We start from the raw sequence: 23384 nt of genomic DNA on the forward strand, positions 1-23384 counted from the left end.
TTAGTATTTGGCAGGCATGTGTTCTGAAACTGTTTATTAGAATGTAGAGTGCTTTAGTATAAGAGTCAGCAAAAGAGGTAAATAATATGCTCAAATCAAACTTGTGTAGCTTTGGGAATCAATACTATTACATAATCATCTGCCTTGGTGTTAAAGTCACTGCTGTGTTGCTGTATTTCTTTGCCAATATATTAATGTCACGCTATCTAATAGCAAAATAATCTCCATATACAAACAGTTTAAAAAATACAAGGAGCAATCTTGTAGTAGAAAGAATGGTTTACAGTTACTTGGCAGTTGAAACAATTACCAATCCACTTTTGAACTTCTGTCTGAGGGAATAAAACTCTGTTTTTTTAGAATTCTTGCCCTCTGGGGTAATAAAATGACAGCAGATGAACTGGTGTTCTAATTTATAATATGATGCAACTGAACTAAAATAGAACTTTTTGCTTCTTTTCATTTACTACTAGAAACTGACAAGGAAGACTGTTACTGATCATACTTTCAACCTGAAAACTTAAAATGATCTAGGACTTCAGGTGACTAAAATGGTCGTGCATAGTCATATATTATCTGTCAGTTTAGAATCTACTGAAATATCAGGTTTATACCTTGAAGGAACCTTTTGTTTTATAAAGTGGAAAGTAACTGTTGCAATCCTGGATGACCTCCAAATCTCCTTTGAAAATCAGTTTCTTCACTAAATGAATAAGAATAGCTTTTCTTGCAAATGTTTTGGCTTTTAACTCAAATGCCAGGGATTTGAAATTTGGGGGAGAAGAAACCAATGAAGCACATTAAATAGACTCCTAAGTCTAGCTTTGAAATATTGCTGTACTAAGTCTTCTGTTTCAGATGAAATGATATATGATTCTTTTATACATGAGAAGGAAAACGTTTTAAAAGGATGTGACAGTATTGAATGCAGTATTAAGACTTTTTCACAGACTTTCATTCACTTTCTCATAAGATAATACTGTCCTCCTTTTCAGAGGGGGAGAGAACCATTTAGAGATTTTTGCCACCTCAACATTGATAAAAGGCTACTTTTCTATGAAGAAAATTCTTTAGCTTTGGTATGAAAATGCACATGCTTTATGAAGATCTTCTTCTTCAATTATTTCAAAATGAACTGACAAACCCAAAATACATCTCAATTCTTAGAGTATCTTTACTGTAGCATTCTTGTGTTACGCTCTTAAATACCATTTAATGAATTTATAAAATGCCCCGATACCTCTGCAGTAGAGTACCTCTTCTAAGATGTGATTTATATTCTAGGGATATTTGTTGCTGGACAGTACAATGCTTGAAGAAAAACTAATTAACCAGTCTCCTGGTTTATACAGATGGGATTAGATATGGTCTGATTTGTCTGGAAAAGAAAGAAGCCAAGTAGTTTCAAAATATAGCCTACCTGCAGTGCCACCCTGTGGCTTTGTTTTTCATGGCTTCTCTTAAACTAACCAGCTTCTGTTTCCACATCCCTGGCGGGAAGATTACTTGTGAACTTATAAAATAAACTTATAAAATGTCTGTAGTCCTGACTGCAGACCTGGTCTAACCAGGATAGTACAGCACATTTCTTCGCCGAATTTCTGTGAGGTGGCATTATTTGTCCCTGCTGAAACCTGCTTAGATGGAGAACCAGAAAGAGGATTTCTGAGCAATATTGGTTCATTCACCTACTGCATGAAATCACTAAGCAATGGCTGGTTTCATCATTGAAGAGGAAAGATCACATTGGAACTGGAAGGCAAAAAATGTGTCGATTCACAGCAATAACTTGAAGGAGCATGCTCATTGGTCTCGTCTGTTCCAGCAATCCTATGTATGCATGAAGTTTTTTTCCAGGTAATAGTCAGTTTTCTAGGAAGATGATTTCATTTTATAATTAGATTGTCTAGGTAGACACAGCATTTCTTATGGAGATAGTTGATATTATTTTATATTGAAAACATCTGAATTTTTGTTGACTTTAATTGAAGGATGTCAGAGAGACTTTGTTCTTAAAAGCAGCATTATGTTTTGAGGGATATGTTGTGCTTTGCCTTGCACCATTTTAAAGGGTCGCTCAGATCTTGGTGGGGTAAGTACCTGCAGGTTTAAGACTGTGGTTTTCATGTATAGGAAGTAATTCAATGTTGAGGATATTTCACACCAAGCTAGCATATAGGAAGGAGCTTTTTAGCACTTCATCTGCCTCGGAGAGCATAACCTGTTTTCTTCCTCACAGCCAGCTTAGCTTTATTAGCATCTCTGGATGAAAGAAAGGCAGGGTTTTACCTATCGGTATTTTCTTCCTGCCATTCTGGCAGGGAACACAGACCAGACTCCCTTGCCCCTTCTGCCCAGGTGGCAGCACTTACATCATTGCTCAATGCAGGCGCAGCAGCAGCTCCCCGGGCTTGCTTACCACCACTGCCCACCGCCTGTCCCCAGTATATACCAAAAGCTGACTTGCTACTCCCTAGGCCAAGGAGGGTGTTTGGCTACACTTTTGAGTGTTTAAAATTGGTGCTTTTAATGTTGTAAGAGGGTTTTTTTGTAATGCTTTGTATGTGCTTTTGGTATTTTCTTGCTACCAAAAGTAGTTACTTAATTTAATGAAATGAACTTTCCACGCTTGCATTGCTGTGCTGTTGGCCTGATCGCGCTGCCTCAGCTTCCTCGCTTTCACAGAGCACTTGCTGCCTCCCCCAGAGCTACTCATGCTGTGCGGAGGCAGGATGAGTGACTAAGGGGACAAATCGAGTCTGGGCTAGCAAAGCCTCGGCATGTGTTGTTCAGACACCTCTGGGCTTCAGCATCTTCGCTGAGGACTTCGTATTTTTCTGTAATAGAAATGTAAAATGTGAGAGCATGGTAAGTATCAAGCTGTGTATTTAATGTGTATAGGCTTTCTCTGATAAGCAGGTGCTTACATTCACATTTGTGTCCTAACTGCAGAATTTATACTTGGCCTTTTCTAGAAGGTGAATGTTTCTTTTTCCAAATTCGCATGTTTTGCTTGTAAACTGTAAGTAGAGGTGTGTGAATGTGGGGTCTAAGTTCTTGCAGAATCTTAAAGGCAGCAGTAGAAGTTTCTGATACTACAGTCTGTACCTGTAGGTTGTACTGTTTGTTATGTGGAGTTGGAAAGTCTTAAATAGTGAAAATTAAAAATGCAGAGTTTTCTTTTTCCAGTGTTGGCAGAAGGATTTCCATTCTTTGACAACTGTTGCATTTTTTTAAATTATGTTTAATATAAATGCAATGTGTATCTAAGCAAAATGATTAACAAATAGTTTAAAAAGAAACAGTTACGAGACTGTGCTTTATTTTTGCAAAAGTTTTGAGTGGTTTCGTATTTGCAGTTAAATACGTGTTTTCAGAAGCCTGTATTTCCAGGTAGTAACAACCAAAGGTAGAAGAAGTGGATGTGAGGGAAAGTCACAGAGAAGTTTTTGGTTACTTGTCTTTATTTAGGAAGCTTGTTTGTTCTTTCTACCACACATCAGGCTTCTGCAGTATTGGGGATGTGTAAACTAAAGTGTCTGTGATTTAAGGTAGTTATTGCAGGATTTCTTCAGGCTGCTATGAATTGCAACGGAAGGAACAAGTTCATTGTACTTTAGATCCTGGGTTTTGTTCAGTGTATGTTTTTCAAATGACTCAAATGTAAGTCATGGACAATTCTGATTACTCTTTCTTGAAACAGAAAACAGAATATTGAAATGTACACTTGCATGTATATTCTTGTGTATCAGAGTCCTGGCTTGAGTCCTTCCTGTATTAGAATTTCAGGTAGCAAAATGTATCGCTTCATACCCTAGATCACAAAAAGACTGCAATTTTATTTTAAGAAAATACATTTAAAAACTTGTATACTGTCTGATTCAAGTTCTGGTAAGACTTCAGTTTTGTGAGTAAAAGCCTGTTAGTGTCTGTGATGGCACTTTATTTCGTTGGGAAAGAAAAATCTGTCCTTGCTATTGTGAAAGTGAAATTCGTGACCATGCTGTATGCCCTTCCGTATCTTTTTAATAGGTACTTTTATTTATATCTTTCTTTAAAATAAAAGTTAAAAAATTGTCACATGAGCTTATCTATAAAACTTTCTATCTTTAGGAACCTTTATGAAAAGATGCTTTTTGGTTTTTACAAACAGCCCACAAGGGGAGGGGAAAACAAAAGAAAACAGAAAACCCAAACAAAAAAACCCAGTGTTGATACATGCTGTTCCTTCAGTTCTGTGATATGCTTTGTCTAACTTGGACTGTTTGATGTTTGATAGAAAAAAAATTTGCCAGAAATAGCCACCTACCATAACTGTTTGCCTTTCTGTTGAAGGCTTGCAAAGTTTACAGGGCTAAAGTAAAACATTGAATCATAAAAACTTGATGTATTGTATGCCTATGTTTAAAAGTAGGTAATATCGGGTAAGCAGACCAAATGTTCTGTGGCTGGTATATCACTCTACAATAAAGTAATGGTTTTTTAGCAGCACATCAAGATGAGACACCTAGAAACATTTGTGAACTTACTATAGCACAAGAGGCCTCTTACTGCATGAGTAAATATTTTCCTTTTTCTCCTTGTTTTTTTTTTTTTTCCAGCAGAACTCAGCTTCTTTAAGCTGTGCTGTTGGCATTTCTTCTTTCCTCCTGCTTTTCATTCATTTTTTTCTTTGTAAGCTTTTTCATTCAATAGGATTTCAGTATTTGTGCTCCACATAAATAGAAATGTTTGAATACTTATATCACCTCTTTTTTTAATCCTTTCTGAGGAGGTAGAAAATCAAGCTGACAGTCCTCCTCTCTGAAGAGCTTATAAGAACTTGGGAGGTTTTAACATACAAAATTTTGCTAAGCATCTGTTTTGTACTATTGCACAGAGGAGACAGTCTGCGCAAGTGGTATAGTAGTACTGTGTGATGAGCTGTACACCCATGCAATATAGGGTGTTGTAACTAGTTTCTAGAATATCTGGTTTATCTAGTAGCAATTTCAAGGAGCCTATGAGCTACTGTTGAGGTAGTGCAAGGAAGGTTTCTACATTCAAGTGGGCGTTCCAGCAAAATATTAGAATGGTGGAAGATGAAACATGAGTTTTGTCAATTTTTGCTATGTAAAATACACCCCCCACCCCCCACTCCCCCCCTCCCCGCCATAATAGGTCATGACAGGAGCATTTTTCTAGGACTACACTGTAGATTTTGTAAAAATAAAATAAAACAGTAAATTCCCCAATACTATAATGTGTAATAGAGATTGAGTATGACTGGGCCACTTGCACTTCTGAATATTACTCTAGAATTATGGTTTGAAGCAGACAAAACCAAACTTGAGCATATTTTTTTTTTTAATCATAATGACACAAATAGCACTTTCGGGATGCTAACCTGTTATGTTTGATCTTTTTGGAGATATTTTAAAATTTTCTTAATGGTACCATACCGTCTCTAGTATATCTAGAATGAAGTCTGTATTTTGGAAGGCATGTTTTCTTCTCTTTTTTTCAACTTTGTTGATTTGAGCTTTCTTGTTTTGAATGCTAGAGAGAATCCCTAAACATGACTAGTCGCCCCTTCCAGAAGTTAGTGTGGGACACTCCCAGTTTAGTTGTCCGTGATACTGATTCCAAAGATACATGCTTATCTGAATTAAGGAGCTTGTGTGTGTGCATGTTAAGTATGAAAGAACACTCTGTTTTTCTTCCTCATTCTTGTCTTATGGCTAGCAGGGAACCTGAGGCATGTTGTTTCCCATGTGCCATCTTTGCAACCGTGGGCTTTTGCTCCCCAGATGGTTTCTTACCCCTTTGGAATGAAGGCCCTTCTGTAAATGAGTTTCAGCTCCTGCAAAACAAACTCTGATCTGAATTATTTGATGTCATTATTAAAAAGGGGTGGGCTTTTCATTACAAATTTTGGTATTGATCCCAGTGTGATTAACTGTGTAATTTTTCCATTGTCTCATGTTTACTTCACTTTGAGGAAGTACCTGAAACTTGCATGACAAAGTTTGTAACTGTAGTATAATGTTTGCTTTTGTTATTTTTTTCCTTTTTTTTTTTTCTCTTTCTAATTTATCATTTGATAAGCACAGGAACTCAAAAGATTGAGAAAACACCACCAGATACACAGTTCTGAAGAATGGAGTTGAGGGAGTGCTGGATGAAGCAAACACAAGGTGTCCTTGCTTCACAAACTGTTTAGCATTGAAACATTGCAATTATTTTTAGCTTTTTGTTTGGGAGGAGAAGAGTGAGTATTACTAAACTTGACCAGAGTTACAGGTTTTTAAAAACAGCGTTATGCTACACGTAAACACTCAGAACAAGAAACTTGTTCAACTTCTTACTACAGCTACATCTAAATTCCTTACAGCAGCAATGCTATAAAAAGATCCGTTGAAGTACAGACTATTCTGTCAAGGAATGGATATGATTATGAAAACTTGTTTGTGAAACTGGATCTGAAAGTTTCTCCATTAAAGCATGGGATTTTCCAGAAGAAAATCACTGTGGGAGCTTTATTTTGCCTGTCATTTTTTGATTAACTTTCTAGGCCTCTGAGAGTGATTTAAGGAAGCACAGTAACTATGTTTGGAGCTGTAATTCTCAGATGTCCAAAAACACTGCGAGTTTTTTTCAGTTTGTTTTTGGATACATTTGATTGTTGAATCCCATAGTGACATTTAATGTTCCAGAAAGTCTTTTTTGTTTGTGGCTCCCGCTTCCGCTAGTTAAGGAAGATAATACTGTTTAATTTCTCTTTAATGTTGTCTAAATAAATTGTGAAGAAATGGGAGGGCTCCAGAATCTTATGGAATAGTCATAATAATAATGTGTTTGTTAAATAATAAGGTGTTTGTTAGAAAATCCAAATTCTCCTTCCCTACTGTTCTCTGTCATAAGTTTGGGAGTTTAAAAGCTGTTTTTAGCATTACAACCTTTAAATAGTTGGATACTGTCTCTTTTTGACTATGCAACTTCAGTCAGAAGTCAAGTTTTCCACATAATGTACCTTTCGTGATGGCTTGGCAGTAGCTATCCTCTTTTGAACCTCTAGCACTTCAAAAGGCAGTACAGTTGTTTCCATTGGTCTTTGCCTGGTAACTCAGTATGCACAGGAGTACTGCATTTTCTCAGTGTAGATTTTTGGTGATGGCAGTTGAAAAAAGAAAAAATGCAACAACAATGTTCAATAATATTTTGGGACCTGGTTCTGCCAAGCTACCAGTTTTCTTGTGCCATAGCACCAGCGTAGGTATCGGTTATCTGGGGATACGCCTGTACCACCCAGTGAAGGCGTGACTGGGGTGTGGGGATGGCTGTTCACTGCAGCTTTAATCTTGTAGCCTAAGAAACACTGTAATGAAGGCAGGGTGTCATCAGTTAGTAACTGGTGTGTGGATTACTAAACCTCAGAGGGCTTTTAGCTGCAAATACCACATCCTTCACTGCTATTTTAATCTTATTGTTTAATTTACAGCTAGCATTATGCCTGATTGTTTTACAGCAGCAGCTTCATTTATGGAAATAACCCGAGTACAGGATTTGTGGTGATTCTTTTTTTTTTCTCTCTTTCTAGATCCCAGTTTTAGTGATATCCTGGTGTGCTGCTAAACACATGTTGTATTTCAAGCTTTTGTGGAGGATTATAAACTGGGATAAAAAAAAAATAATTAAGCATTAATCAATGATCTTATGGTAACATTGTAGCAATAGACCAAGAGTTGTTGATCCTAGCTTTTCTGTAGAGTGTCAAGTGTAATGTGTATTTGAAGAATTCTGCAAGTGTAAGTTGGCATCTCTAAAACAAAAACAAGCTGAAACTTCCCAGAGGCAGCTGAATTAAGCCTGTTCATAGCTTTCCTGCCTACACACTCTGCTAAATGAAATAATACAGTTGTTTCACAAACAGAGGGAGAGTTATAAAGGTAGCTTTACTGTGACATTAAATCTGTCTTGAGAGCTTTCCCAGAAATATGAATATAGTAATTATATGATTAAACAATAAGGAAACTTTTTGGGTTGTGCACTTCCTCAGGCTATTAACCTAACCGCTAATTAGCCAACAGGAAAATTCCAGACCTGAAAGTTTCATTATTGCTATACTAAACCGTGAAAATATAAGTGTGTTAATGAGGATTTCATTATAGCCATCTGTAGCTTGTTTTTAAATTGTGTCAAAGCAGGAAAAACATAATATACCATCTGTTACCTAGCCATATCAAGTTGACATGAATAATACTAGGAAAAAGTTCCCCCAATTTACAGCCCCAGTTGTCTCTTATTTCTTATATTTTATTTGTGGTATCCACTAGTGCCATGGCAGTACCACCACCATAGTAATGTGTCATTTACCACTTAAATAATGTATTTTGCTTAGTTTGCAATTTCTGTATTGTAACTTCAATATTGGGGAGGAAGAGGTGCTGACTTTCCGAAATGGTAATTTCTGGGCGATTAATTACCCCTCCATTTCAGTGTCATATTCTCTCAGATATGTCTCATTCACCAAAACTCAGAAGCTGAGGATTGTCTGGCAATTTACAGTTCTTTGGGTTTAAGTAAATAAAAACTTCTGGATAACGGCTATTGGTATTCTCACTTCCTCTGAGTAGTGAGGGTGAATGGAAGCATTTTGCTCTCATCAGACTTGGGGGGGGAGGGGGGTTTGCTGCTCATTTTACCTTAACCCTTGTGTTCCTCTATAGAGCTTAATCCATACAAATTTTCCTAAGTCCCTTGATTTGTGGTTCTCTTTGACCTTAAAAAGGAGGGAAGTTGTAATGTATTACTACACACTTACCAAGAAATATTATGGATTCTTAATTGTCAGATGTTTGTAGGTGTAATGCAGGTAAAGCCTTAGGTGAGAAGGTGGTGGTGGTCCCATGGAAAAAGTTACAAAAAGTGCTCTCAGGAAGATAGTTGGCATAGAAGAAAATACTAAAACATCTGTGGGATAGTAAGGCAGATCCTTAGCAGCTGAGATGAAATATGACTCAGTAAGGTCATAAAATGTGTTAGTGTTTGCATATTACCTTTTGTTCTGAGTAGATCTGAGTGATCTATGATGTGAAAATGACGATAAAGGGTTGTAATTGAGATAGAGAGGTGAAAGGGTCATAGAGCAGTTTAAGGGAAGCCATGCTGTGGGCAGGCAGCCCAAATATGGCCTTTGTCCTTTTGTCTCCAAAAGTTTTCTGAGCAGGCGCTCTCTTTTTGTCCTGAATTTGCACAGCAACTAGGACAGCTTTGGTGTGAGGGCTCTTAAGTACCACCTTAGTATTCAAGATAAACTATAAATTTGGTGGCTGAATTTACAAACAAAATCTGTTTCTATGCAGACTGTGATGCAAGAAGCACATTTAGAATAAAAAGAGAAACTCTTCAATATAGCAGTGTAAATGTTTTAATGCTGTAAAAATGTAAAAAGAATCTAAGTGCTGTGCTGACCAAATGTATGAGGAAAAGCCAGCTGGTGCAGTCTTTCTGGTCTTTCAAAAGGCATCTGCTAGTCTTTAACCTTTTAGGAAAACTAAACAAACATGGCATAAGATGGTAGACCTTGCATAGCTAAATAATTTGCCCAAAAATAAGAACAGAGGTATGGGAAATGGTCTACTATGAAGGTGAGGGGAGGCCACTTTGGAGTTCCACAGGGATCTGTGCTGGAACTCTTAGTTCAACATCTTAATAATCTAGAAGAGCAGCTGAATAGTGAGGTGGCAGTTTGATAACAGTAAAAAATTTTTATTTGTAGTAATGAGAGGAGACATGACTTTGAAGACCTGCAGAGGGATTTTACAAAAATAAATGGATAATAAAATGAGATTAAATTCACTTTAGATAAATTTAATACAAATCAGTTTGCCACATATATTAGTAAAGGAATAGAGAAGAAAAGAGAACGATGCCACTGTTTAAATCTGTAATGACAATACAGTGCACAGTTCTGGTCACTGTCATCTCCAAAAGGATATAGTAGAACTGGAAAAGGTTCAGAGAGGATCAACAGGGATGGTCAAAGGTTTGATATGGCTTTCATGTAAGGGACATAATGATGTGGTCTCTCAGCTCTCATGTTCTTTTACCATTTCTATGTGTACCAATTTGTTGTGTTCTAACTGTTCCAAGTAAGCGAAAAGAGAACATGCAACAGAATTGTCTAATGATGCTGCATAAAATCCTTAAACCAAATGTTAAATAATGGAAAAATAATTAAGTCCCCCTTAATGTTGCGTGATTATACAATCTATAATCAAGTTTCCTTTTTGTGTGACTTGCATAAGAAAAACAAGATCTTGGTCTGCTTCCAAGCCATTTGGAAGCCTCTTGTCTATGCTCTCTTCTTAAGTTCTTTTTGATAGAACAAAACTATTTGCCTTTCCCTGGACACTTGACTGTGTTGATCCATCACAGATGAGATGTCATGTCAGTAGGTACAAAGCAACTGAACAAATAGAGTATTTAATAAAGCAAGAACTTAATCTGGAAGAATGCCAATTCTTAGCGTAGTAATCCGGGTTTCCTGCTATTCTTGCTGCTTTCAGACTTCAGTTTCTCATGGATATGATTTAAAAAAATAATCATTACTATTTCAGGGTTAGATGAAATATCAGATAGTTTTAAAAAACAGTCTTTTGTTTGTAACAATAGAGACAATAGGTTCAAAGAGCTCCCAACTTCACAGATATGTCCCTGTTGGGGATTTTTAAAAAAACAGATAGTTCTGACCAGCTTTTCCATATGCAGATAATTGATACACATCCGTTGTGTTCTAACAGCCTATTGGGCTTTTGGGGGGTTTTTTGTTTTGTTTTGTTTTTTCCTCAGTGCAGAAATACTCAATGCTCTGGATAATCACAGATGAGTGAATCTGAAGGCATTGAATATCTAAAAATTAATATTGGGAAGCTTTTGTTTTACTGCTTTCACTGGTATATGCAAGTCTTCATATCCTTTTGGTCTTGGAAACAATTCTGTGGATTAAAGAGCATGAAACACCTGTACTAAAAATGTGACCTATACAGGGACCTCTAGAAAATGTTTTGTATTTAGCACTACAGTGTCATTGTATTTAGCAAAGTTAGATTGTTTATTTCTTTTAAAGCATACACACAAGAAATAAATTCCGTGTTTATGATCCATCTATATGCATTCCCTTTTGCTGCTGATACTAGTCAGTTGATGTTTCCTTTTTAGGGAATATTTGCTAATACAGCAATGCCAAGATGAGTAATTTAAGTAGATGCTTTATGGGAAAATTAGAAGCATTTTAAAATTCTAATCCTAAAGAAATTCTAACAAAGCATTTTCATTCCATTCCTTTAGATGGTGTTTTTTTCCTAATACCCTGTCTAAGCTCTCCTCCCACCCCGTCTTTTAAAATTCTCAACATTTTGCCTTTCACAAGTGTTCTAGGAACTTAAAAAAAAAAAAAAGTACCAGTAGCCTATGCTGAGTGATATCAGTAGGGGGAAAAAGTAAAAATAACTTCTGTGAGATGCAGGGGAAATAGCCAGGGACATACTTGCAGAAATGGATAACTTTTCCTTTCTTTCCTTTCAGGTTATCTGAAATGCTGGGTACTTGCTTATTGTGGTTTATAGTATTAAATTCCATTGGTGACTCCCTGAGTGAAAACCACATGATTTTTCAACAGTGATAAATTTACTGCTTAATATGGGAAAGCCAGAAGAAGGTAATTGCTAAGCGGATAAACAGTATGTAAAATTTAGTACCACATAATACCAGTGTGACTAAAAAAAAAAAAATCAGATACTTTATTATTGTGAATATTAATTGACTATTTCTAGCTACAGCCCTTAGACCCAGATATATGCCAAGTGGTATTCCCAAATGTTTTGTCCTGTGTAGGACATACTAGCTATAGGGAATGTGTTGGTATTTTAGGCAACACCGATACCCTGTCTGCACTGAAACTTTTACTACTGGTGGTCTAGCCCTGCAAGTCTGGCTGCATCTGCATTATTGCTGTCCCCAGCTTTTCAAGCAATTGAAATTGCTTCAAGGATTTCTATTCATTGTATTGTTAACTCTTGAAGTTTGGTTGAAGAGTGCAGTTGACTTGGAACACAATCTGATTGATTGTTTCACTCAACCTTACACACCTTAGGAAAACTGACTTAGATTTCTGTTTTGTCTACATAATGGGGGATGGATGCTGGTGATAGGACTTCTCAGGTAAGAGAGGAATCGTCAGTAATGTTCACTCAGCACACATGCACTCACACATTTGTTATCCTCTCACTGAAGTGGTGCACAAGCCACTTTGAAACACTACAGGGCCTGATACAGATCTAGAAGCAACATTTACCAATGATAGGAACCTGTAGCGTGTTGCCATTGATGATAGTGCTTGCCCAAAAGAGTTTGTTGACTGCATTCCTTCCCATTCCCTGGGCAGACTTAATTGCAAGCAGCCCACACAGTGGTGTGCAGATTTTGGCTGGGATAGAGTTAATTTTCTTCATAGTAGCTAGTATGGGGCTACGTTCTGGATTTGTGCTGAAAACCATGTTGATAATACCGAGATGTTTTAGTTACTGCTTGTCCTGGTTTCAGCTGGGATAGAGTTAACTGTCTTCCTAGTAGCTGGTGCAGTGCTATGTTTTGAGTTCAGTATGAGAAGAATGCCGATAACACCGATGTTTTCAGTTGCTGCTAAGTAGTGTTTAGACTAAAGTCAAGGATTTTTTCAGCTTCTCATGCCCAGCCAGCGAGAAAGCTGGAGGGGCACAAGAAGTTGGCACAGGACAGAGCCAGGGCAGCTGACCCAAACTGGCCAACAGTGTATTCCATACCATGGGACATCCCATCTCGTATAGGAACTGGGGGGAGTGGGGGTGGGGAATCGCTGCTCGGGGACTGGCTGGGTGTCGATCTGCGGGTGGTGAGCAATTGCCCTGCACATCATTTGTACATTCCAATCCTTTTATTATTGCTGTTGTCATTTTATTAGTGTTATCATTATCATTATTAGTTTCTTCTTTTCTGTTCTATTAAACTGTTCTTATCTCAACCCACGGGTTTTGCTTCTTTTCCCAATTTTCTCCCCCATCCCACTGGGTTGGGGGGAGTGAGTGAGTGAGTGGCTGCGTGGTGCTTAGTTGCTGGCTGGGGTTAAACCACGACACTGCTCAGCAGTGCTTACACTGAGTTAGGGCCTTTTCTGCTTCTCACCCCACCCCACCAGCGAGGAGGCTGGGGGGGCACAAGAAGTTGGGAGGGGACCGAGCTGGGACAGCTGACCCCAACTGACCAAAGGGATATTCCAGACCATACGATGTCATGCTCAGCATGTAAAGCTAGGGGAAGAAGAACAGGGTGGGGGTGTGTGTGTGATGTTTGTAGTGATGGCGTTGGTCTTCCCAAGTAACCATTAGGTGTGATGGAGCCCTGCTTTCCTGGAGATGGGGAGATGGCTGAACACCTGCCTGCTGATGGGAAGTGGTGAATGAATTCCTTGTTTTGCTTTGCTTGCATGCGTGGCTTTTGCTTTACCTATTAAACTGTCTTTATCTCAGCCCACAAGTTTTCTCGCTTTTACCTTTCTGATTCTCTCCCCCCAACCAAATAGGGAGGAGTATGCAAGTGTCTGGGTGGTGCTTGATTGCTGGCTGGGGCTAAACCATGACTGTATGTTTTAGGTTTGACTTTAGGAAGACATAACTGAATTGAGAATTGCTTTTAAGCAGCTTCTGTTTTTAATTGATAATGAGGTCCAGCTTCTGTAAATTATTGTACTTCAAACACTGCAGAGTTGTTTTTTGTTTTCCTGATAGCATAAATATTGTACTTTTGTTTGTGAAGTTGATTCATCAAGATATTAAGCTTCAATAATTTTGTAGGTAGTACTGATGATCAAATTAACTAGGCGTAAATGGGTATTTGCCTCTCCTGCCTAAGTATTCCACTGATCACTAAAATTTGCTCACCTGAACTGTTTAGTCAGGTATCTTACAGACAGAGAAATAGGGAAGGCTAAAAAGCATGGAAGGAAGAAAGTCCTAATTCTAAAACTTCCCATTAAACTTGTCTTGCAAAAATAGAAGGGGCGCGGAAAACAGGATTGTATTCTTTTTGTGGTATAAAGCCACAGAAGACATAACAAAGCTACTTAATACTCTCTTTTGAATTGGCTGAAGTAGATCTGTCAAGATTAATGGCTATACAAATCTCTAGATGTACTCTGCAGGCTGTTTGGTCAGGTGGTGGGATTATAAATAGGTAGGCTTACTGATGTCACCAGTACCAGAAGTGAACAACAGTGAGCTTGCCATGCACACACACACTCCATCCCTTCTGCCTACATATGCTATTGAAAGAAATTCACTTGATTTTAATGGAGAAGAAAAACCTGTGTTGTCTTGGAGGTAAGCAGAAAAGTAGTATAGTCAATTTTAGCTATTATTCCCTCTCCTTGTTTAGATGATCAGCAGAATGGCTTCAAAGTAATACTTGTATTATCTTACTGGGGAGTGTCATACTAACAATAATTTTTTTTGCTATACATGGATAAAACTCTGACCCACAGAACTGTTCTGGTTGGTGTAAATGGGATTTCTGGAAGTGTTTGTTGATGTCAAGTGACACATTTTGCAAGACTAGATGGAAATGTTGGTATTCACAGAGCATTTTCTTGCTTGTTTGGTTGAGCTTGTCCTAATGCCTGCTGTGAGGAAAGATATTTACCAATAATTGTATATCTGTGGTAGCATTTAAGTCATTGCTCTTTGAGGGAAAGCAGAATTTGGGTGTAGGACAGTACATAAATTGCCAGAACTCAGATGTAGGTCTGTAAAAAGAAAGAATAATTAATGTCTGTTGTCCTCTTTTCAGAGAAAGTATGTAATTCTTCTAGTCCAAGGTGCAAAAGCTTTTCTTAATCCTGTTTCTGGCTCAAAGATGAGGGTGTATAAAGACCTGTAAATTTATCCATGTGGATGGACTGCTGAAATTTCCTAGTGCATTTCTGGATATAGAAGCTGTTCCATGTTTTATTTTAAGTTGATGATTGGGGCCTAGAAGCTCAAATGAGGTTACTGAGATTATTTTAAATGAGGAATGTTGTTATTTCATGCAGACTGTAAGGCTTTTCTGACTTTGATCGTCTTTCATCTGATTTTGATCGAAGATTTTGTTTGGAAAAAACCCCACTTATTGTTTGTAATAACTTGTAAAAGTCAATGTCTTTAGTAGAGTCCTTGCTGTGTATTCTGTGTATTGCTTGAATATTATATTTCACTTTCATTTATCATGGAAAGCATTAAAACAATTTTGTAGTACCTAGATAGACTAAATACCTAAATAACTGCACAAGGCCAAGATGCACTTTGCTTACAGCAACAAAGAAAGAATTTAAGAAATCTTGTGCAGTTTAACTTAAGTCAGTATGCTTCTGGCACTGAATCATATGTTACTATGTTAATAACTCAGCAGTGAAAAATACTGGGTGTAAACTTGTGATAGTGAAAGTTGAATAGGGTGAGGGAGTGAATACAGGAGTGAAGTATAGTAGTTAACAGCAAATTCTTCATTAGCATAGTTGTAGAGGAAAATTTCTCTACATTCCCCAGAGCAGACTGCTGCTGCTGATTATAATAAAGGTTAGTAAGGAGTATGCTTCTCTCTTTCCTGAAGAGTTTTTTCCTACTTTATAGTTAATGCTGAAGTCCTGCACCCTTTTGCAGAAAGAGCAGAGGCTTTCTAATGAAAGTAATGGGTCATCCAAAATAGCTTTGGTGTTACCACCATCATGCAGGGAGCCAGCTTTCTTTGAAGGAATAGCTTCTTGCATCCTTGCCTGTTGCAAGAATCCAGTAAGAAATGGATCTAGGGGATTCTGAGTGTGCAGAAGAAAGTGGAGAAGGTAGCTAATGACAGCTCTTGTATGTAGATGGGGATGACTTTGGGGAGGAAATAATAGCATTCATTCGGGGCCCTGAGTTGCCAACCAATGAGGGAGTTTAACTTAAAGTAGGACAAAGGGGAGGGAGCATCTGCTGTCAGAGGCAGCAAAGGTGGCTATGGAAACTGCTGGTTGGGCTTATGCTATGAAGAGAGCTGGGATAGGGCTTCCAGCTGTGTTTGTACCACCCATCTCCCCTCACATGGTGCATAAGAGATCAGGCTTGGCTTCCAGCAGCAGCACTGACATTTGAGGAGGTAGTAAACGTGACCCTGTTCCTGAAGGTAAGAGGGTGTCCCACTTCGCTTTCTGAGGAGGATGCACGGAGAGGAGTGAGTGTTGAGGAGAAGCTGTGAAAGGTGAGCAGGAGGATCTGGTGGCAGGTGGGTACTCAAAACATTTCTTCTTAGTTTTGCAAGGAGTGTTAGCCTGAGATGCTCAGCGATTCTGTTTGGGGAAGTAAACCTATGTTGTTCATACTTCGTGAGAAACCTCTTGATCCTAGCTTTCAGGATATTAACTGCCAAGATGCTTCTCTTGCAATCTAGTAACGAAAATGCTTGGTTTTGTACAATTTGTTAGCCTGAACTTAACTTTTTTATCTTTCGTTTTCTTTCCTTTAATGAACTAGGGTGCCTTGTTTGCTGACATGGTTGTCTGAGTAGGAACTCTGTCCATTCTTCATGGACACACACATGTCCATGTCACATGGCATCTATGTGTGTGTGGTTTTTGGTTTTTTTTGAAGCTTCTTGCTCAGGATAGGAAACTTTCCCTGCTTTCCATTCCCTTCCAATGCTTAATATCAGTCTGTTCTCCAGTTTACTAAACCGTCCTATTTCTTGGTTATGCAAATGTACAAAACATTTTGGTAGTTAAAGGACATAACTGCTAAGAGAAGGCTTCTGGTGGCTGAAGAGCTTTCTACAAGGGAGAAAACTTGTTCTCTTCCAAAGACCTGCATGAAAAACAGAAATTAGCTGCAGTGCTTCCCAAAGTTGCATCGCTGTGCTTAGCTCAATTATTCTTCCTGTATCTGAATCTTCAGCTGAGAAATGGGACTGTTGCAGTTGAACCCAACCTTCTATAACAGCTAAAAGGAAGAGGGAGTAAAGTTTGTCTTCCCTGTTGTTACTGCAAAGCTTCCTAGCTGCTGTTCTGCAATATTTTATCTATTACCCACCTACACCCGTGTTCCTATATTTGAGGCATGTCTGTATGTGAGGAAAAAGGGAAGGGTCCGTATTAGCCTCTTTCCTGGCTGCTGTGATACTGAGTGGCTCTGCTTTTCTTTTCCCTACCTTTCCCAACCTCTAAATCCATCCAGTTCCTGCCTCCAGTGTTACTACTAAAACATGATTTTGAACAGGAGAGAAAAGCAGCAGTAGAAGAGCTCAGATAAATTGACAATTCTTACCTCTATTGATGTTCAGAATAGCAGCTGAAAAAGCCATGAGCAGAGCTAGGTGTTTTTCATCTGCAGTCTTTGAAAAGACAGTGGTGTTATACCTGCTTTCATGACTAGGAGGTAACAGCCAGAAGGGCAGATTCAGGTTTTGCTCTATTTGAGAGCCCTTAATTGAACTTTTTTTACTGGCCATGGGAGAAAAACATCTGTATGACCATCCTTTTATAGCAGTTCTTGAAAAAGATTTGAAGGTTTGTTCCTAGTGGAGGTAACATACGTTTGCTTGAGTTTTAAGCATTTGTTAGATTTATTAGTGTATCAAAGGTTAAGCTCCCCCTTTCAGTTCAAGCTGCTCTTTGTTTTCTTTTCCTGTTTATTCAGCCAGTTATATATTACTCAATTACTGTTACAGATTTACTGCTTTCTCTTCCCTGCTCTCCTTCCTTTCTGTCAGGCTGTTTTCATAACTGTAAATATAATAAAGGCTAAGTGAGTCATAAGAAGTTTTAATAGTTTTGAATGTCATTCAAGTTTTTTGTACTCTCTTTTGGTAGTAAAACTGTGTTTAAAAAACTGTGTTTTTTTCATTTGATACTCTAAAAAGGTTGCAAATAGATTTAAGTATCTGCTTGCTGCAGAGCTGTGTTGCACATGGACATGCCAAGTTTGTGTTCGTATTTTGTGTTAGCCTTATTTACTTCAGAAATCTAAGTTCTTAGTCTCCTTAGAAGTAACGTCGTTGGGACTAATTTTCCACTACACGTCTTCTTTTTTGTTTGTTTTATTTATTTATTTTTAAGGAGAAAAATAAATACTTCTTTTGGCACAACAATGTGCTGTAAAGGAAATTTTTTATCAGAATACATTTCTATAATTCCTCAGTAATAATAATAAATTTTATGCTAATTTATAACATAAAGTATTTTTTTATCCTCTGTTGCCTGCTAGGATTCTGAGCTCTTGGCTGTCTTCCTAATGGTGAGGCAATTCTAATGCCTAGAGAGGAGCTATGTTTCGTTGGATGGTGTAAGACAACACTAAGTCAGTAGCTATCTGTCCTCAGGAGTTGGGTAGTCTTTCATATGTTTTAAGTGAGCTTGAAAAGGTCATCGTAATAATAGTTATGATTGGGCTTTGAACGGCAATGAATGAATCATTTTTCTAGAAAAGTTTTAAATTTGTACTTGACTTAATTACGTTACATAAGCTTATACTGGAGTTGGTGCCCCTTTAATGCTAAGAGGAGCACGATTAAAAACATGCCTGTACCTTAGATTTGTGTTTATATTGCCTCTGAATCTCCCGTTTTTCCTTGTAATAAGAGAAAACATTGCATGAATTATGGCTCGAATACAGTCTCTTCTGTTTTCAAGACTGCCACTGCCATGGGGACAGACAATCAGACAGGCAAGTGTCTGTTCCAAATGGTCTGGAGGGAACTGGAGGATTCATTTGCTGCTTTCTCGCTTTTAGTGTGAACCAGACGTCCAAAGATTCCATTAAGCTTTCACCTTACTGTCGTGGTTACCGTCCCAGTCCCGTGATTTATTTCCCTCTAGGATAAGACTTTTTTAAAAAAATTCTTTTCTTCAGAGCTATGAGGCTAATTAGGGGGGGATTCCACACATCCCATTGGCTAGGAAAAACATTTCTCTAGCAAGAGCTTTGAAAACATGTCTCGATTCCAGGGATGTCTAGTTTTCTTGATCCCGTTTATTTATGGAAAGAGAGTGGAAACGTAGGTATTTAAATTTTTTTGCTTTTGTTGTAGCAGTCATCTGAACATGGGCATAAATTAAGGAATATCTGCAGATGATTTCTTGTTTGCTGGAACCTTACTGGGTAAACCCATAGAGATAATCTTTAAATATCAGTTTATTAATAATCTTATCACCCGTAGCATTACTACTGGCATGTCAATTGGTATATCGGTTGCACAATACGTTTTTGTGTTGGGAGAGCTATTTACGCGCTGTCTTTTTTCTAGTACCATCTTATTCTTATGTAATATTTTCTAAAATACCAGTATTATTTGCAATATTGGTCTCCTTTCAGCCTTGGGAATCTGTAGAGAGAAGTGCACTGTGAAATACCCCATTACCACAAAAGATACAAATTGTAAATTGAACTTAACTGGAACTTGAACTTAAAATGTGCTTCTGAACTTTGGGGGTTTTTGGTACCTGTTGAGCCACCTGCTAGGCACAATATCCCTACAATATAGCTTCAGAATCTTCCTCAAATAACTAAGTGGCTGAATTTAGAACCTGAAAGCTGATATTTCTTTTGGAGCAAGTACAGCAAATATTTTTCCTTTATTTTGTCCTACATGTATCATAAGCCTGGCTTGAAGGGATAACCTAAGAATGGGCAGTGCTTGACTCTCATTGATCCATACCTTGATCTTGACATCCAGCTGGTGCTTTTATCGTAGAAATAGAGACAGACTGTGTGCCAAACAGTGATACTGATCTAGAGATGAAAGCCTAGCATCGAGACTGATAGGCTATGTTACATAGATGCCATAAGGCTGATACAGCAAATACTTAGACTGCTTAATGTTAAGGATAAATATTAGAATACTACAGTATGTTAAAACAAAAGTAACCTTTTTTGCAGCACTTCTGGCAACCCAAATTTTGTGTAGAAACCTGTGTGCCTGGTATTAACTTAGTCAAGATGAATAGAATGTGACATTTCAACTAGTCAAATTCCAGTTAAAAATTGATATTTTAGGTTCCACCAAAAAGAGAGGTGCTTTTCATGACCAACAGCAAACTGGTCTTTGAGCATGATTTAGGTATAAGTAGAGGTGATAGCAAGTTAGAGACTCAGTGGAAGTCTTCAGATAAACTTTAAATGTTTTTTGGTTAATCTTAGTGTGAGAATGCCAGACATGGTGAAAAAGCTCCATGAGGAATGAAACAAGAACAGTTCTTAGATGAATTTTATGTTTACAGTCCCATGTGGGTCTCTATTCTTACAAAACATCAGCCACAGACCTAAGTAGGAAGTTCAGACATTCAGTTAGAGGGTGGGAAGAAGTGTTTCCACTTTAGAAACTGCACATTATGGTCTGCTGATAACTTTAAAAACAAAATTGTAAGTCTACTAATATGCAGAACAAATCTTAGTGTTTTGGAATAGCTTTTCTGTCATGTACCAGAAGTTGTGTGGTCTTAAGGATTGTGATTAAGAAAACTATATTGTTTTAAGACTTTCATTAAAAGGTGAATGTGGACAATGTGTTACATCATTAGAGAAGAAAGCAACGTACTGCTGAGGAGTCTCTTCTCTGTGATCCAAATGCAGTTATGTGAAAACAAAATAATCAATGTCTAGAAGAAGACACAATATTATCAGTCTGGTGACTTTTTTGTTGTTGTTGTTTCTTGGCAAGCAGTGCTGTAACTGAAAGCAAAAGTTGAATGTGCCATTCAAGACTAGGTTCAGTGTTTAATTTCCGTACATAGGAAAAATTTAGACTGTTTTATGTAAGAAGGGAGGAACAAAGACGTTTGATGGTGCATACATACAGCCGTACTTCTTAAGCAAAGGCAAAGATTCATGCTGAGTCTAATGACTGTATACCTATTTCATGTATTATAAAAAGGTGAGTCAAAGCTGGGAGTAGTTGTGATGCTTTTCGTGTCTGCCATTCTGTGATACTTGTTTGAGGTGAGATGTCTGGATACTTCAGTTCGATTGTCTTTACAACAAATATACAATGACCAGGAAAAAGCGGTTTCTGGTTTTTCCTTCACATTTTGAGCATTTTGGGTTTTTTGGTTGGTTGGTTTGCTTAGTTTCTCTAGTCTATAGTTTATTTCAAGCTTGGTTCTTGATCTCCTTGCAGGTTGTGGTTTGCTTTTCCAGTTCATCTGAGCCTTTTTTCCCTGTTCAGATGTTCATTAGTCTTAGTCTCTCAGTGCAAGACCTAAACACAAGATGGGCTCTACCAGTAGGCAGTAACTTTACCTGAAGAAAGGATGCCTATTCTCAAATGGCAGCCACTTAACTTGATCCATTGCATGGGCTTCTGCTGTAAACCCTAGACTCCACTAAGGGTAGTTTTCAGGAGTTGCCTCACTTCTGTATCTTTATGTCCATTCCAAGGTGGGAACTGTGTTCTTGAGGAGCACAGTCTACTTGTTGACTGTTAGTTCTGGGAGTTTGCCTTCATAGCCTTAGGTGCTTAGTGAGTCGTAAAGCTTCAAGGAAATGTCTTGGTCATTTCATGCACCTCTGCCACGTAGTGCCCATTTCCTGCTGTGGGATGCTCATGGTCTGAATTCTGTTTTGTAGCAGCTTTAGGGAAAACCAGTGCTGGCCATCTGGAACTGACAGAGTGACTCTGAAGAAAATAGAAGGAGAAGTTGAGATGTTATGTTAGTCTCTGAATGGTTTATTTGACATTCTTTATCTCAGAGGTTTTCTTTCATCTGGAGGTGCTCCTAAAAGCATACTCTTTTCTGCAATCATTGTTCTCCATTAGATTTGACTGATGGCTTGCAGTCTTATTTGGAGGAGTATTAGAGCTAAAATTGGGACAATGCAACCGTAAAGGTCGCGGAAGGTAAGTAAATTTAGGGACTTCCCATTCCAAGCCCTGATCAGAGAATCTAAGCAGTGAACTCTAATTTGCCAATGAGCGTGCCATAACATAAAATGTGTTGTATAGAAGCAACTGTACTTTTTCTGGCAGGAGAATTTTGTGACAAATCAAGAGTGACAACAAGAGTCCTTGTTCTTACCAAACGTTAAAATACATAGACTTTTGCTGATGCTAGTTAGTATTCAATTCAGTTGTTGAATCACAAGAACAATACAGCTGTGCAGAGCGTGTTTTGATACAGCTGTAGTATAACTTATGACTTCTTGATCTAAAACTTTAAGTGACTGAAAAAATTCTAGAATTTGTTTCAAGCAACTTGTTAGAAATGTGTGTGTATGGAGGAGGTAGGATGCAGCAAACAGCAGTGAAAGGTGGTTAAGATGTATGTAGTTACAGGTGGTGTTCTTCCATTTTCTGAGTGTGACAGTCATTAAGGGGGAGAATCTCTAGAAGCTTATAAACAAAATAGCCTTTCCTGTTTTGGAAAAAGCTGAAAGTGTGGTTTTTTTGTGAGAACAGTCCCAATTCATTGGGCAGTATAAAGCAAAGGATTTCCAGTCAGTTCTTTTTCTGTCAGCTTCAGACTCGGGCTGGAAGAAGCCAGGATGGGAATGGGTGAATCCAAGATGTGAAAGAGAAGTCTTTCTGAAAATGAGAAAGCAGATCACCATGTGTTGTGGTATGAAATAAATATAAAGGTAAGCTAGCAAGTGAACTTACAATCAAGTATTGCAAAATGTTAAGATGTGTGCTTGCAATAAACACATACATACGCTGTTGTAGTGGTATGTACTATGACACTGTTGATTTTAACTGATACCATGCAATGTTTCCACATAATGATGAACAGATAATTTAGGGACTCAGGAATTTTCTGCTCTTTGCTAATAGCACACAGGAAAATAGAAACTTGTATGTTGTAGGATGTTAGCTGTTAAGGTTTTGTTTTTAAATACAGATTTTTAATGAAATCTCTAATGAAAATATATACCTTATTACACATTACTCATTGTTAAATTACTTGTTTTCACTGATCTCTGGAAGAAGGTGGGGTTTTGTTTTGTTTTGCTTTAAGAGACTAGATACAAAGTATCAGATCATAGACAGGAAAAAAAGCTTCATGTACATAGAAGATAAATCCTGTGCTCACCTATAGGCTATTTTGCTGTGCTGGTGGGGGTGGGAAGAGTAATGGTCCTGTTTCTTGAGTATTTTCATTTCAGTCTATCACAAGGTTATGCAGAGTGGCTTTACAACATCTCTGTAGCTACTATAACAAGAAAAGCTGTGTATTCCAGTTCTCAAGCTAAAAGAAAAATAATTCATGTGGAACAGATACGTCAATCCGATTGTTAGTATTTGGATTAAGAGCAATAAAAATGAAAATCATGCTGCATTTCACTAAAGGAAAGAAAACAAAATATCGTCAT

At 37.9% G+C, this 23384-nt stretch overlaps 1 protein-coding gene across 8 annotated transcripts in view; it reads left to right on the forward strand.

Moving 5' to 3' along the window:
- COBLL1 (cordon-bleu WH2 repeat protein like 1) overlaps positions 1-23384 on the forward strand; it is a 94728-nt gene that overhangs the window by 21044 nt on the left and 50300 nt on the right. Inside the window, exon 1 of one of the 8 annotated variants that reach the window (XM_075028560.1) lies at positions 2847-2868. The exons of 6 other annotated variants lie outside the window; for them this stretch is intronic. The gene's annotated coding sequence lies outside the window, so the exon portion shown is untranslated. Of the gene's footprint in view, positions 1-2846; positions 2869-22637; positions 22653-23384 lie in introns of those variants that run through there. One more of the 8 variants, XM_075028561.1, reaches the window with a different exon arrangement.

This window comes from Buteo buteo, chromosome 5 (genome assembly GCF_964188355.1).
Source record: "Buteo buteo chromosome 5, bButBut1.hap1.1, whole genome shotgun sequence".
NCBI lineage: Eukaryota > Metazoa > Chordata > Aves > Accipitriformes > Accipitridae > Buteo > Buteo buteo.